Here is a 15671-nt window from a genome sequence, read left to right as displayed (position 1 = left end):
TAAAACGGATCCCTTGATCCCTGGCAGCTTCCACAGGAGTTGTCTTGGAGCAGAGCCAGGATGAGTGCCCCGACCCCACCCAGACTCCTTGACCTGGCGGGAAGGCACTTGCTGAGGGCCGATGACTTGGACGTTTCTACTCTGGAGAGTCTGCCCACGGAGCTCTTCCCGCCCCTCTTCCTGGAAGCCTTTGACGGATATCGGACGGAGACCCTAAAAGCCATGGTGCAAACCTGGCCCTTTGTCCGCCTGCCTCTGGGGGCCCTGATTGACCTGCCTCATGTGGGGCCCCTACAAGCCGTGCTGGAAGCACTTGATGTTCTGCTTGCCCAGAAGGTTCGATCCAGGTGAGTCGGTCATGGGAACCTGGTCAAATCCTGGCAGTCCCAAGGAAGACGGCTGGGCTGAGAGAACGTAGATGGAACGGGATGGATCAGAGGGTTCTCAAGATAGCAACGAAGAAGCCTTGGTTGGCTATGAGGAATACCTTCTGGTAGCTCTACGTAAGGGTGCCTTAAGTGAAGGGGAGCCTTCTAGAATATCCCCCACCTCTACCCAATCATGCTTAGACTTACTAGGGTGGACAATCAGGCAGGAAAAGAGGGCAAAGGGGGATGGAGGAAAGTGAGGCAGAGAAGGAAGAGGGCGAGGCAGCTGGTGACGTCAGGAAGATTAAGTTACAGCACAGGCGGGCAGTCTGCTTTCCAAATGGGAGGCTGTTGTTTTGTTTTTTCGGTTTCTGTTGGTTTGTTTGTTTGTTTGTTTTTGACGGTGTGCATCTTACTACATCATTACCAATCTCCTTCTTCCTTCTTCTCCCAGGAGGTGCAAACTGCGGGTGCTAGATTTACGAAACACGGGCCAGAACTTCTGGAGCATGTGGTCTGGAGCCAGCAGTTATGGGTGCTCAGGCTCACGGATGGCAGCAGTGGCTGAGCCCAGGTCAACGACGAGGCAGCCCTCGACTCCACTGAAGGTTTTTCTAGACCTGTGCCTGAAGAAGAGGACCCTGGACAACTTCCTCACCTACTTCCTTCGGTGGGCGGAGCAGAGAAAGTCTTCCATCCGCCTGTGTTGCAAGAAGCTGAAGATCGTCTCAATGCCAATGGACAATATCGTGAAGGTCCTGAGCATGGTGCAGCTGGACTGTATCCAGGAGGTGCACGTGAGTTGCACCTGGAGTCTGTCCACCCTGGCCACACTCGCTCCTTTCCTGGGTGAGATGAGTAACTTGCAGAGACTCCGTCTCTCCCACGTCCACGTGTCCGCCTTCAAGAAGCAGGAGCACGATCACGTTGTGCAAATCACCTCCCAGTTCCGGAGGCTGGGCCACCTCCGGGATCTCCATCTGGAGTCTCCTTCCTTCCTTGAAGGCTGCCTGGACCAGATGCTCAGGTGAGTGTGGACCACTGGCTAGGTAACCTTAAACACAACATGAGAACGTCCAAAGGACCGTCTCTCACGGTGCTCTGTCCTGAGGTGTGGTGTCCCACAACCCCGCAAGTCAAGGGAGGGGGTGAAACTGATCGAGTGGCGCCTGTGAGGGGGTAGAGAGTATTATCTGGGGGTGTTCACTTCCCAGAGTCGGTAATTTCCTCCTAACGTGGAGGCATCTATGTGATCATGGTAAAAATAGGGAAGCGAACAGGACACTGACGAGGGGAAACGACATCAGAGCAGAGCATCCCTGAAGAGAAGCTCTGTGCTCCCCAGGTCGGTGCCCTCAGTGAACCCTGTCGGAAATGCCCTGTCTGTAGGGGATGGTGTTGTTGCTCTAAAGTCGGTTCCTGAGGCACGTCTCCCTAGAGCCTGGCCTGGCCAGAGATATAGGATCTGGGGCTCCACCTGGGGCTGAAGGAAGCCTTACCCGAAACCATTTTTCGATCCCCTCTCCCCACGTTAATATTCAGCGATGTCCACACTTGATGGAGGTGCTCTATGGCTCTCCTCACAGCATGTCCTTGCGATGCCATGATCCTCACTCATCCTCAGAAGGAAGTGGACTATGTGGTACTCCGCTCGATAGATGAGGAGAGAGTGTCTTTGAGATACTGTGCGGGGATTCGGTGCCACAGTGAGGCTGACAGCCCTCAGGCTAGAATGAGACGGGGCGAATCGGTGTGTTGACCCTCAGTGGATGGTCAGACTAATATCCGTCTCTTTGTAGCAACCTTTTGTCTATCAGCTGTATGCAACCTGGCACTCGGTTCCCAAGAACTAATTGCTTGGTTTCTCCCCAGGTGCCTGAAGTCCCCCTTGGACAGCCTGTCAATAACCAAGTGCTGGCTCACAGAATCGGACTTGACCCACGTGTCCCAGAGCCCAGACATCAGTCAGCTCAAGAGCCTGGATCTCAGCGGTGTCGCCATGACTGACTTTCGGCCTGAGCTCCTCCACGTTCTGCTGGAGAAAGTCGCAGCCACCCTCCAGGAACTGGACTTCGATGCGTGTGGGATCACGGACTCCCAGCTGCAGGCCTTCCTGCCTGCCCTGAGCCGCTGCTCCCAGCTCAGGGCCGTCAGCCTGTGTGGGAACCTCCTGTCCACGGCCGTCGTGGAGAAGCTGCTGCGACACACCGCTGTGCTGCCCTGTTTAAGGCAAGAGCGTTATCCCGCCCCTCAGGAGAGTTACAGCGCCCGGGGCGTTCTCCTGGAAGCGAGACTTGCCCGGCTTCGGGCTCAGCTGTTGGAGATTCTGAGAGACTTGGGACGTCCCAGGATCATCTGGATAAGCCTCAGCCCCTGTCCTCGCTGTGGGGAGGACGTATGCCATCACATGGAGCCCATTGTATACAGCTGTCCTGCCCCTGCCTAGGGGGTGGCCTCTATCAGAAGCTTTCTTCTGTGCACCTTGCCACTGAGATCTAGAACTTGGGGACGTCGTGAAGGCAACACAGACCCGGGGTTGCAGACATCTGTTCAACGCGAATGGGAAAAGGAACCGTGTTAGTAGGGCGGCAGAGGGCCGGCGGTGGCGCAAGATGGCAGGGGGGAATGATAGAGTCTGGGAGGGGATGGGACGTTCACGTACATGTGCTTTTAGACTCTGATATGAACCCGCGTGGGTCCACGTTGGGAGACCCACGTGTTAGAGTTACTCCTGGGGAGAAAGTTGTCGAGAAATGGTCAGGAAATCACGTATGACACCCCTCATATGTGGAATCCAAAAGGAGATGACCCAAATGAACTTACTTGCAGAAACGGAAGGACTCACGACTTAGGATATGAACTCCTGGTTTGTGTGTGTGTCTGTGCGGGGAGCGGGGCGTGGGTGCGTGGGAGGAATGGTTGTGCCTTGAGGGAAGTCACGTACACACCACTGTGTTTAGACTGGATAACCACCGGGAACCTATCGTATCGCTCATGGAGCTCTGCTCAAAGTTTTGTGCCGGCCTGGATTGGAGGGCTGATCTGGGGAGAATGGATACGTGGGTTATCTATACTGAATCCCTTGGCCGTTCACCTGAAACTATGGCAAGCCTGTTAAGTGGCTACATCCCAACACAGAATGCTTTCGGTGTTAAACAAACAAATTTTTGAAGCAGAGAACTTGTCAAGAATAAGAAGATGCTCCAGGTTACCAAAGAGGAAGGAAATCTAAAAGGAGAGTGGATACATGCACGGATATCACTTATTGATGATGCGGTGTAGCAAGAAATGTATAGGACCTTCAAAAGCAAATCTACACCAATAAAAAGTAATCAAATGAAATAAAGAAACACCCGTGGAAAATCTACTGCTGTCCTCCCTGACATATTATTCTGTGTTCAGTTCAGGCCTCGATGATCTCAAGTCACTTACTAAAAAAGAAAAAAACGGCACCGTGTTGTCCATGGTACAAAACCTGACTATTCTCAGAGTTTCTTCATTCTGTGTGGAACATCTCCTTTGTGTGTGTGTGTGTGTGTGTGTGTGTGTGTGTGTGTGGGCGGGGGCATGCACTAGGGCAAGTGAGGGCATGCTGGCGTGTGGGCGTGTCCTGGCTTAGTCACTCAGTCATGTCCGACTCTTTGGAACCCCACGGACTCTAGCCCACCAGGCTCCTCTGTGCATGGAATTCCCCGGGCACGGACACTGTAGTGGGTTGCCATTCCCTTGTCCGGGGGATCTTCCCAACCCAGGGATGGGACCCAGGTCTCCCGCATGGCAGGCAGATGCTTTACCAGCTGAGCCACAGGGGAAGCACGACCGTCTCTATCTCAATTCTCATGGTAGAACTCAGCCAGTGTTTGCGAAGTGAATGGTGAATGCATAAAGGATCCTGGATTACCCAGCCACCCCATCAATATCTGCTCCCTGAATCGACTGCTAGAAATGAAGATCCAAGGGGGATCAATCCAATGAGAGCTCTATAGACTATAAACAGGTGCCCGTTTCTGATTGGCTTAGCAGTGGGCCAGAGGGATGATGGGAGTAGAAAGTCCTTTTCTGGCTCTGGAGTCACAGCTGGGTTCTCCGCAGTGTCGACGTCTGAGCGCCCTGCAAGCCACAGCAGAGCAGTAAGTTACTACCCTCGGATAAGGACGTCCTCTCCTTCCTTAAGGTAAGCAAGCTGATGTTGAAGGGTAGCGTGTGCCTCTGGATGGCAAGGAGAGTTTTCAATAAAATCATTTCTTTCCCAAGAACGCGTTTCAGGGTTTGATTTGGCCTCTCAAGGTAGTTTTACCTGCATCTCATCACATTTTCATCAGTGATGTAGCTGGAATCATTTTAAACGTCTTTACGGAGCAGACGTCATTCATGAAATCCATCGGTTTGGCATTTGCCTTCTTTGCAGGAAGTTTAAAATGCATATCGAGCACACAATCGGCATTGGTGTTTGGCTCCTCGGTACGAGTGAGACGCGTGTTCCAAGCAGGCAGAGAGATAGCACTTTGTCCCCCACTGGGCCCTGTCTAGTGTTCCACGGCTACGAGCCTCACTTGCACCCCTGCTAGCGCAGTGACCTTGGCCCTGAGGGGCTTGCATGGAAGGGAAGGGAGACCGTTGTGTAAGGTGTGCTCCTGCATTGTCTAAAACGGATCCCTTGATCCCTGGCAGCTTCCACAGGAGTTGTCTTGGAGCAGAGCCAGGATGAGTGCCCCGACCCCACCCAGACTCCTTGACCTGGCGGGAAGGCACTTGCTGAGGGCCGATGACTTGGACGTTTCTACTCTGGAGAGTCTGCCCACGGAGCTCTTCCCGCCCCTCTTCCTGGAAGCCTTTGACGGATATCGGACGGAGACCCTAAAAGCCATGGTGCAAACCTGGCCCTTTGTCCGCCTGCCTCTGGGGGCCCTGATTGACCTGCCTCATGTGGGGCCCCTACAAGCCGTGCTGGAAGCACTTGATGTTCTGCTTGCCCAGAAGGTTCGATCCAGGTGAGTCGGTCATGGGAACCTGGTCAAATCCTGGCAGTCCCAAGGAAGACGGCTGGGCTGAGAGAACGTAGATGGAACGGGATGGATCAGAGGGTTCTCAAGATAGCAACGAAGAAGCCTTGGTTGGCTATGAGGAATACCTTCTGGTAGCTCTACGTAAGGGTGCCTTAAGTGAAGGGGAGCCTTCTAGAATATCCCCCACCTCTACCCAATCATGCTTAGACTTACTAGGGTGGACAATCAGGCAGGAAAAGAGGGCAAAGGGGGATGGAGGAAAGTGAGGCAGAGAAGGAAGAGGGCGAGGCAGCTGGTGACGTCAGGAAGATTAAGTTACAGCACAGGCGGGCAGTCTGCTTTCCAAATGGGAGGCTGTTGTTTTGTTTTTTCGGTTTCTGTTGGTTTGTTTGTTTGTTTGTTTTTGACGGTGTGCATCTTACTACATCATTACCAATCTCCTTCTTCCTTCTTCTCCCAGGAGGTGCAAACTGCGGGTGCTAGATTTACGAAACACGGGCCAGAACTTCTGGAGCATGTGGTCTGGAGCCAGCAGTTATGGGTGCTCAGGCTCACGGATGGCAGCAGTGGCTGAGCCCAGGTCAACGACGAGGCAGCCCTCGACTCCACTGAAGGTTTTTCTAGACCTGTGCCTGAAGAAGAGGACCCTGGACAACTTCCTCACCTACTTCCTTCGGTGGGCGGAGCAGAGAAAGTCTTCCATCCGCCTGTGTTGCAAGAAGCTGAAGATCGTCTCAATGCCAATGGACAATATCGTGAAGGTCCTGAGCATGGTGCAGCTGGACTGTATCCAGGAGGTGCACGTGAGTTGCACCTGGAGTCTGTCCACCCTGGCCACACTCGCTCCTTTCCTGGGTGAGATGAGTAACTTGCAGAGACTCCGTCTCTCCCACGTCCACGTGTCCGCCTTCAAGAAGCAGGAGCACGATCACGTTGTGCAAATCACCTCCCAGTTCCGGAGGCTGGGCCACCTCCGGGATCTCCATCTGGAGTCTCCTTCCTTCCTTGAAGGCTGCCTGGACCAGATGCTCAGGTGAGTGTGGACCACTGGCTAGGTAACCTTAAACACAACATGAGAACGTCCAAAGGACCGTCTCTCACGGTGCTCTGTCCTGAGGTGTGGTGTCCCACAACCCCGCAAGTCAAGGGAGGGGGTGAAACTGATCGAGTGGCGCCTGTGAGGGGGTAGAGAGTATTATCTGGGGGTGTTCACTTCCCAGAGTCGGTAATTTCCTCCTAACGTGGAGGCATCTATGTGATCATGGTAAAAATAGGGAAGCGAACAGGACACTGACGAGGGGAAACGACATCAGAGCAGAGCATCCCTGAAGAGAAGCTCTGTGCTCCCCAGGTCGGTGCCCTCAGTGAACCCTGTCGGAAATGCCCTGTCTGTAGGGGATGGTGTTGTTGCTCTAAAGTCGGTTCCTGAGGCACGTCTCCCTAGAGCCTGGCCTGGCCAGAGATATAGGATCTGGGGCTCCACCTGGGGCTGAAGGAAGCCTTACCCGAAACCATTTTTCGATCCCCTCTCCCCACGTTAATATTCAGCGATGTCCACACTTGATGGAGGTGCTCTATGGCTCTCCTCACAGCATGTCCTTGCGATGCCATGATCCTCACTCATCCTCAGAAGGAAGTGGACTATGTGGTACTCCGCTCGATAGATGAGGAGAGAGTGTCTTTGAGATACTGTGCGGGGATTCGGTGCCACAGTGAGGCTGACAGCCCTCAGGCTAGAATGAGACGGGGCGAATCGGTGTGTTGACCCTCAGTGGATGGTCAGACTAATATCCGTCTCTTTGTAGCAACCTTTTGTCTATCAGCTGTATGCAACCTGGCACTCGGTTCCCAAGAACTAATTGCTTGGTTTCTCCCCAGGTGCCTGAAGTCCCCCTTGGACAGCCTGTCAATAACCAAGTGCTGGCTCACAGAATCGGACTTGACCCACGTGTCCCAGAGCCCAGACATCAGTCAGCTCAAGAGCCTGGATCTCAGCGGTGTCGCCATGACTGACTTTCGGCCTGAGCTCCTCCACGTTCTGCTGGAGAAAGTCGCAGCCACCCTCCAGGAACTGGACTTCGATGCGTGTGGGATCACGGACTCCCAGCTGCAGGCCTTCCTGCCTGCCCTGAGCCGCTGCTCCCAGCTCAGGGCCGTCAGCCTGTGTGGGAACCTCCTGTCCACGGCCGTCGTGGAGAAGCTGCTGCGACACACCGCTGTGCTGCCCTGTTTAAGGCAAGAGCGTTATCCCGCCCCTCAGGAGAGTTACAGCGCCCGGGGCGTTCTCCTGGAAGCGAGACTTGCCCGGCTTCGGGCTCAGCTGTTGGAGATTCTGAGAGACTTGGGACGTCCCAGGATCATCTGGATAAGCCTCAGCCCCTGTCCTCGCTGTGGGGAGGACGTATGCCATCACATGGAGCCCATTGTATACAGCTGTCCTGCCCCTGCCTAGGGGGTGGCCTCTATCAGAAGCTTTCTTCTGTGCACCTTGCCACTGAGATCTAGAACTTGGGGACGTCGTGAAGGCAACACAGACCCGGGGTTGCAGACATCTGTTCAACGCGAATGGGAAAAGGAACCGTGTTAGTAGGGCGGCAGAGGGCCGGCGGTGGCGCAAGATGGCAGGGGGGAATGATAGAGTCTGGGAGGGGATGGGACGTTCACGTACATGTGCTTTTAGACTCTGATATGAACCCGCGTGGGTCCACGTTGGGAGACCCACGTGTTAGAGTTACTCCTGGGGAGAAAGTTGTCGAGAAATGGTCAGGAAATCACGTATGACACCCCTCATATGTGGAATCCAAAAGGAGATGACCCAAATGAACTTACTTGCAGAAACGGAAGGACTCACGACTTAGGATATGAACTCCTGGTTTGTGTGTGTGTCTGTGCGGGGAGCGGGGCGTGGGTGCGTGGGAGGAATGGTTGTGCCTTGAGGGAAGTCACGTACACACCACTGTGTTTAGACTGGATAACCACCGGGAACCTATCGTATCGCTCATGGAGCTCTGCTCAAAGTTTTGTGCCGGCCTGGATTGGAGGGCTGATCTGGGGAGAATGGATACGTGGGTTATCTATACTGAATCCCTTGGCCGTTCACCTGAAACTATGGCAAGCCTGTTAAGTGGCTACATCCCAACACAGAATGCTTTCGGTGTTAAACAAACAAATTTTTGAAGCAGAGAACTTGTCAAGAATAAGAAGATGCTCCAGGTTACCAAAGAGGAAGGAAATCTAAAAGGAGAGTGGATACATGCACGGATATCACTTATTGATGATGCGGTGTAGCAAGAAATGTATAGGACCTTCAAAAGCAAATCTACACCAATAAAAAGTAATCAAATGAAATAAAGAAACACCCGTGGAAAATCTACTGCTGTCCTCCCTGACATATTATTCTGTGTTCAGTTCAGGCCTCGATGATCTCAAGTCACTTACTAAAAAAGAAAAAAACGGCACCGTGTTGTCCATGGTACAAAACCTGACTATTCTCAGAGTTTCTTCATTCTGTGTGGAACATCTCCTTTGTGTGTGTGTGTGTGTGTGTGTGTGTGTGTGTGTGTGTGGGCGGGGGCATGCACTAGGGCAAGTGAGGGCATGCTGGCGTGTGGGCGTGTCCTGGCTTAGTCACTCAGTCATGTCCGACTCTTTGGAACCCCACGGACTCTAGCCCACCAGGCTCCTCTGTGCATGGAATTCCCCGGGCACGGACACTGTAGTGGGTTGCCATTCCCTTGTCCGGGGGATCTTCCCAACCCAGGGATGGGACCCAGGTCTCCCGCATGGCAGGCAGATGCTTTACCAGCTGAGCCACAGGGGAAGCACGACCGTCTCTATCTCAATTCTCATGGTAGAACTCAGCCAGTGTTTGCGAAGTGAATGGTGAATGCATAAAGGATCCTGGATTACCCAGCCACCCCATCAATATCTGCTCCCTGAATCGACTGCTAGAAATGAAGATCCAAGGGGGATCAATCCAATGAGAGCTCTATAGACTATAAACAGGTGCCCGTTTCTGATTGGCTTAGCAGTGGGCCAGAGGGATGATGGGAGTAGAAAGTCCTTTTCTGGCTCTGGAGTCACAGCTGGGTTCTCCGCAGTGTCGACGTCTGAGCGCCCTGCAAGCCACAGCAGAGCAGTAAGTTACTACCCTCGGATAAGGACGTCCTCTCCTTCCTTAAGGTAAGCAAGCTGATGTTGAAGGGTAGCGTGTGCCTCTGGATGGCAAGGAGAGTTTTCAATAAAATCATTTCTTTCCCAAGAACGCGTTTCAGGGTTTGATTTGGCCTCTCAAGGTAGTTTTACCTGCATCTCATCACATTTTCATCAGTGATGTAGCTGGAATCATTTTAAACGTCTTTACGGAGCAGACGTCATTCATGAAATCCATCGGTTTGGCATTTGCCTTCTTTGCAGGAAGTTTAAAATGCATATCGAGCACACAATCGGCATTGGTGTTTGGCTCCTCGGTACGAGTGAGACGCGTGTTCCAAGCAGGCAGAGAGATAGCACTTTGTCCCCCACTGGGCCCTGTCTAGTGTTCCACGGCTACGAGCCTCACTTGCACCCCTGCTAGCGCAGTGACCTTGGCCCTGAGGGGCTTGCATGGAAGGGAAGGGAGACCGTTGTGTAAGGTGTGCTCCTGCATTGTCTAAAACGGATCCCTTGATCCCTGGCAGCTTCCACAGGAGTTGTCTTGGAGCAGAGCCAGGATGAGTGCCCCGACCCCACCCAGACTCCTTGACCTGGCGGGAAGGCACTTGCTGAGGGCCGATGACTTGGACGTTTCTACTCTGGAGAGTCTGCCCACGGAGCTCTTCCCGCCCCTCTTCCTGGAAGCCTTTGACGGATATCGGACGGAGACCCTAAAAGCCATGGTGCAAACCTGGCCCTTTGTCCGCCTGCCTCTGGGGGCCCTGATTGACCTGCCTCATGTGGGGCCCCTACAAGCCGTGCTGGAAGCACTTGATGTTCTGCTTGCCCAGAAGGTTCGATCCAGGTGAGTCGGTCATGGGAACCTGGTCAAATCCTGGCAGTCCCAAGGAAGACGGCTGGGCTGAGAGAACGTAGATGGAACGGGATGGATCAGAGGGTTCTCAAGATAGCAACGAAGAAGCCTTGGTTGGCTATGAGGAATACCTTCTGGTAGCTCTACGTAAGGGTGCCTTAAGTGAAGGGGAGCCTTCTAGAATATCCCCCACCTCTACCCAATCATGCTTAGACTTACTAGGGTGGACAATCAGGCAGGAAAAGAGGGCAAAGGGGGATGGAGGAAAGTGAGGCAGAGAAGGAAGAGGGCGAGGCAGCTGGTGACGTCAGGAAGATTAAGTTACAGCACAGGCGGGCAGTCTGCTTTCCAAATGGGAGGCTGTTGTTTTGTTTTTTCGGTTTCTGTTGGTTTGTTTGTTTGTTTGTTTTTGACGGTGTGCATCTTACTACATCATTACCAATCTCCTTCTTCCTTCTTCTCCCAGGAGGTGCAAACTGCGGGTGCTAGATTTACGAAACACGGGCCAGAACTTCTGGAGCATGTGGTCTGGAGCCAGCAGTTATGGGTGCTCAGGCTCACGGATGGCAGCAGTGGCTGAGCCCAGGTCAACGACGAGGCAGCCCTCGACTCCACTGAAGGTTTTTCTAGACCTGTGCCTGAAGAAGAGGACCCTGGACAACTTCCTCACCTACTTCCTTCGGTGGGCGGAGCAGAGAAAGTCTTCCATCCGCCTGTGTTGCAAGAAGCTGAAGATCGTCTCAATGCCAATGGACAATATCGTGAAGGTCCTGAGCATGGTGCAGCTGGACTGTATCCAGGAGGTGCACGTGAGTTGCACCTGGAGTCTGTCCACCCTGGCCACACTCGCTCCTTTCCTGGGTGAGATGAGTAACTTGCAGAGACTCCGTCTCTCCCACGTCCACGTGTCCGCCTTCAAGAAGCAGGAGCACGATCACGTTGTGCAAATCACCTCCCAGTTCCGGAGGCTGGGCCACCTCCGGGATCTCCATCTGGAGTCTCCTTCCTTCCTTGAAGGCTGCCTGGACCAGATGCTCAGGTGAGTGTGGACCACTGGCTAGGTAACCTTAAACACAACATGAGAACGTCCAAAGGACCGTCTCTCACGGTGCTCTGTCCTGAGGTGTGGTGTCCCACAACCCCGCAAGTCAAGGGAGGGGGTGAAACTGATCGAGTGGCGCCTGTGAGGGGGTAGAGAGTATTATCTGGGGGTGTTCACTTCCCAGAGTCGGTAATTTCCTCCTAACGTGGAGGCATCTATGTGATCATGGTAAAAATAGGGAAGCGAACAGGACACTGACGAGGGGAAACGACATCAGAGCAGAGCATCCCTGAAGAGAAGCTCTGTGCTCCCCAGGTCGGTGCCCTCAGTGAACCCTGTCGGAAATGCCCTGTCTGTAGGGGATGGTGTTGTTGCTCTAAAGTCGGTTCCTGAGGCACGTCTCCCTAGAGCCTGGCCTGGCCAGAGATATAGGATCTGGGGCTCCACCTGGGGCTGAAGGAAGCCTTACCCGAAACCATTTTTCGATCCCCTCTCCCCACGTTAATATTCAGCGATGTCCACACTTGATGGAGGTGCTCTATGGCTCTCCTCACAGCATGTCCTTGCGATGCCATGATCCTCACTCATCCTCAGAAGGAAGTGGACTATGTGGTACTCCGCTCGATAGATGAGGAGAGAGTGTCTTTGAGATACTGTGCGGGGATTCGGTGCCACAGTGAGGCTGACAGCCCTCAGGCTAGAATGAGACGGGGCGAATCGGTGTGTTGACCCTCAGTGGATGGTCAGACTAATATCCGTCTCTTTGTAGCAACCTTTTGTCTATCAGCTGTATGCAACCTGGCACTCGGTTCCCAAGAACTAATTGCTTGGTTTCTCCCCAGGTGCCTGAAGTCCCCCTTGGACAGCCTGTCAATAACCAAGTGCTGGCTCACAGAATCGGACTTGACCCACGTGTCCCAGAGCCCAGACATCAGTCAGCTCAAGAGCCTGGATCTCAGCGGTGTCGCCATGACTGACTTTCGGCCTGAGCTCCTCCACGTTCTGCTGGAGAAAGTCGCAGCCACCCTCCAGGAACTGGACTTCGATGCGTGTGGGATCACGGACTCCCAGCTGCAGGCCTTCCTGCCTGCCCTGAGCCGCTGCTCCCAGCTCAGGGCCGTCAGCCTGTGTGGGAACCTCCTGTCCACGGCCGTCGTGGAGAAGCTGCTGCGACACACCGCTGTGCTGCCCTGTTTAAGGCAAGAGCGTTATCCCGCCCCTCAGGAGAGTTACAGCGCCCGGGGCGTTCTCCTGGAAGCGAGACTTGCCCGGCTTCGGGCTCAGCTGTTGGAGATTCTGAGAGACTTGGGACGTCCCAGGATCATCTGGATAAGCCTCAGCCCCTGTCCTCGCTGTGGGGAGGACGTATGCCATCACATGGAGCCCATTGTATACAGCTGTCCTGCCCCTGCCTAGGGGGTGGCCTCTATCAGAAGCTTTCTTCTGTGCACCTTGCCACTGAGATCTAGAACTTGGGGACGTCGTGAAGGCAACACAGACCCGGGGTTGCAGACATCTGTTCAACGCGAATGGGAAAAGGAACCGTGTTAGTAGGGCGGCAGAGGGCCGGCGGTGGCGCAAGATGGCAGGGGGGAATGATAGAGTCTGGGAGGGGATGGGACGTTCACGTACATGTGCTTTTAGACTCTGATATGAACCCGCGTGGGTCCACGTTGGGAGACCCACGTGTTAGAGTTACTCCTGGGGAGAAAGTTGTCGAGAAATGGTCAGGAAATCACGTATGACACCCCTCATATGTGGAATCCAAAAGGAGATGACCCAAATGAACTTACTTGCAGAAACGGAAGGACTCACGACTTAGGATATGAACTCCTGGTTTGTGTGTGTGTCTGTGCGGGGAGCGGGGCGTGGGTGCGTGGGAGGAATGGTTGTGCCTTGAGGGAAGTCACGTACACACCACTGTGTTTAGACTGGATAACCACCGGGAACCTATCGTATCGCTCATGGAGCTCTGCTCAAAGTTTTGTGCCGGCCTGGATTGGAGGGCTGATCTGGGGAGAATGGATACGTGGGTTATCTATACTGAATCCCTTGGCCGTTCACCTGAAACTATGGCAAGCCTGTTAAGTGGCTACATCCCAACACAGAATGCTTTCGGTGTTAAACAAACAAATTTTTGAAGCAGAGAACTTGTCAAGAATAAGAAGATGCTCCAGGTTACCAAAGAGGAAGGAAATCTAAAAGGAGAGTGGATACATGCACGGATATCACTTATTGATGATGCGGTGTAGCAAGAAATGTATAGGACCTTCAAAAGCAAATCTACACCAATAAAAAGTAATCAAATGAAATAAAGAAACACCCGTGGAAAATCTACTGCTGTCCTCCCTGACATATTATTCTGTGTTCAGTTCAGGCCTCGATGATCTCAAGTCACTTACTAAAAAAGAAAAAAACGGCACCGTGTTGTCCATGGTACAAAACCTGACTATTCTCAGAGTTTCTTCATTCTGTGTGGAACATCTCCTTTGTGTGTGTGTGTGTGTGTGTGTGTGTGTGTGTGTGTGGGCGGGGGCATGCACTAGGGCAAGTGAGGGCATGCTGGCGTGTGGGCGTGTCCTGGCTTAGTCACTCAGTCATGTCCGACTCTTTGGAACCCCACGGACTCTAGCCCACCAGGCTCCTCTGTGCATGGAATTCCCCGGGCACGGACACTGTAGTGGGTTGCCATTCCCTTGTCCGGGGGATCTTCCCAACCCAGGGATGGGACCCAGGTCTCCCGCATGGCAGGCAGATGCTTTACCAGCTGAGCCACAGGGGAAGCACGACCGTCTCTATCTCAATTCTCATGGTAGAACTCAGCCAGTGTTTGCGAAGTGAATGGTGAATGCATAAAGGATCCTGGATTACCCAGCCACCCCATCAATATCTGCTCCCTGAATCGACTGCTAGAAATGAAGATCCAAGGGGGATCAATCCAATGAGAGCTCTATAGACTATAAACAGGTGCCCGTTTCTGATTGGCTTAGCAGTGGGCCAGAGGGATGATGGGAGTAGAAAGTCCTTTTCTGGCTCTGGAGTCACAGCTGGGTTCTCCGCAGTGTCGACGTCTGAGCGCCCTGCAAGCCACAGCAGAGCAGTAAGTTACTACCCTCGGATAAGGACGTCCTCTCCTTCCTTAAGGTAAGCAAGCTGATGTTGAAGGGTAGCGTGTGCCTCTGGATGGCAAGGAGAGTTTTCAATAAAATCATTTCTTTCCCAAGAACGCGTTTCAGGGTTTGATTTGGCCTCTCAAGGTAGTTTTACCTGCATCTCATCACATTTTCATCAGTGATGTAGCTGGAATCATTTTAAACGTCTTTACGGAGCAGACGTCATTCATGAAATCCATCGGTTTGGCATTTGCCTTCTTTGCAGGAAGTTTAAAATGCATATCGAGCACACAATCGGCATTGGTGTTTGGCTCCTCGGTACGAGTGAGACGCGTGTTCCAAGCAGGCAGAGAGATAGCACTTTGTCCCCCACTGGGCCCTGTCTAGTGTTCCACGGCTACGAGCCTCACTTGCACCCCTGCTAGCGCAGTGACCTTGGCCCTGAGGGGCTTGCATGGAAGGGAAGGGAGACCGTTGTGTAAGGTGTGCTCCTGCATTGTCTAAAACGGATCCCTTGATCCCTGGCAGCTTCCACAGGAGTTGTCTTGGAGCAGAGCCAGGATGAGTGCCCCGACCCCACCCAGACTCCTTGACCTGGCGGGAAGGCACTTGCTGAGGGCCGATGACTTGGACGTTTCTACTCTGGAGAGTCTGCCCACGGAGCTCTTCCCGCCCCTCTTCCTGGAAGCCTTTGACGGATATCGGACGGAGACCCTAAAAGCCATGGTGCAAACCTGGCCCTTTGTCCGCCTGCCTCTGGGGGCCCTGATTGACCTGCCTCATGTGGGGCCCCTACAAGCCGTGCTGGAAGCACTTGATGTTCTGCTTGCCCAGAAGGTTCGATCCAGGTGAGTCGGTCATGGGAACCTGGTCAAATCCTGGCAGTCCCAAGGAAGACGGCTGGGCTGAGAGAACGTAGATGGAACGGGATGGATCAGAGGGTTCTCAAGATAGCAACGAAGAAGCCTTGGTTGGCTATGAGGAATACCTTCTGGTAGCTCTACGTAAGGGTGCCTTAAGTGAAGGGGAGCCTTCTAGAATATCCCCCACCTCTACCCAATCATGCTTAGACTTACTAGGGTGGACAATCAGGCAGGAAAAGAGGGCAAAGGGGGATGGAGGAAAGTGAGGCAG

Source organism: Bubalus kerabau, chromosome 5 (assembly GCF_029407905.1).
Source record: "Bubalus kerabau isolate K-KA32 ecotype Philippines breed swamp buffalo chromosome 5, PCC_UOA_SB_1v2, whole genome shotgun sequence".
Taxonomy (NCBI): Eukaryota; Metazoa; Chordata; class Mammalia; order Artiodactyla; family Bovidae; genus Bubalus; species Bubalus kerabau.
The sequence above is the reverse complement of the archived record's forward strand: the minus strand, read 5'-3'. Positions refer to the sequence as shown.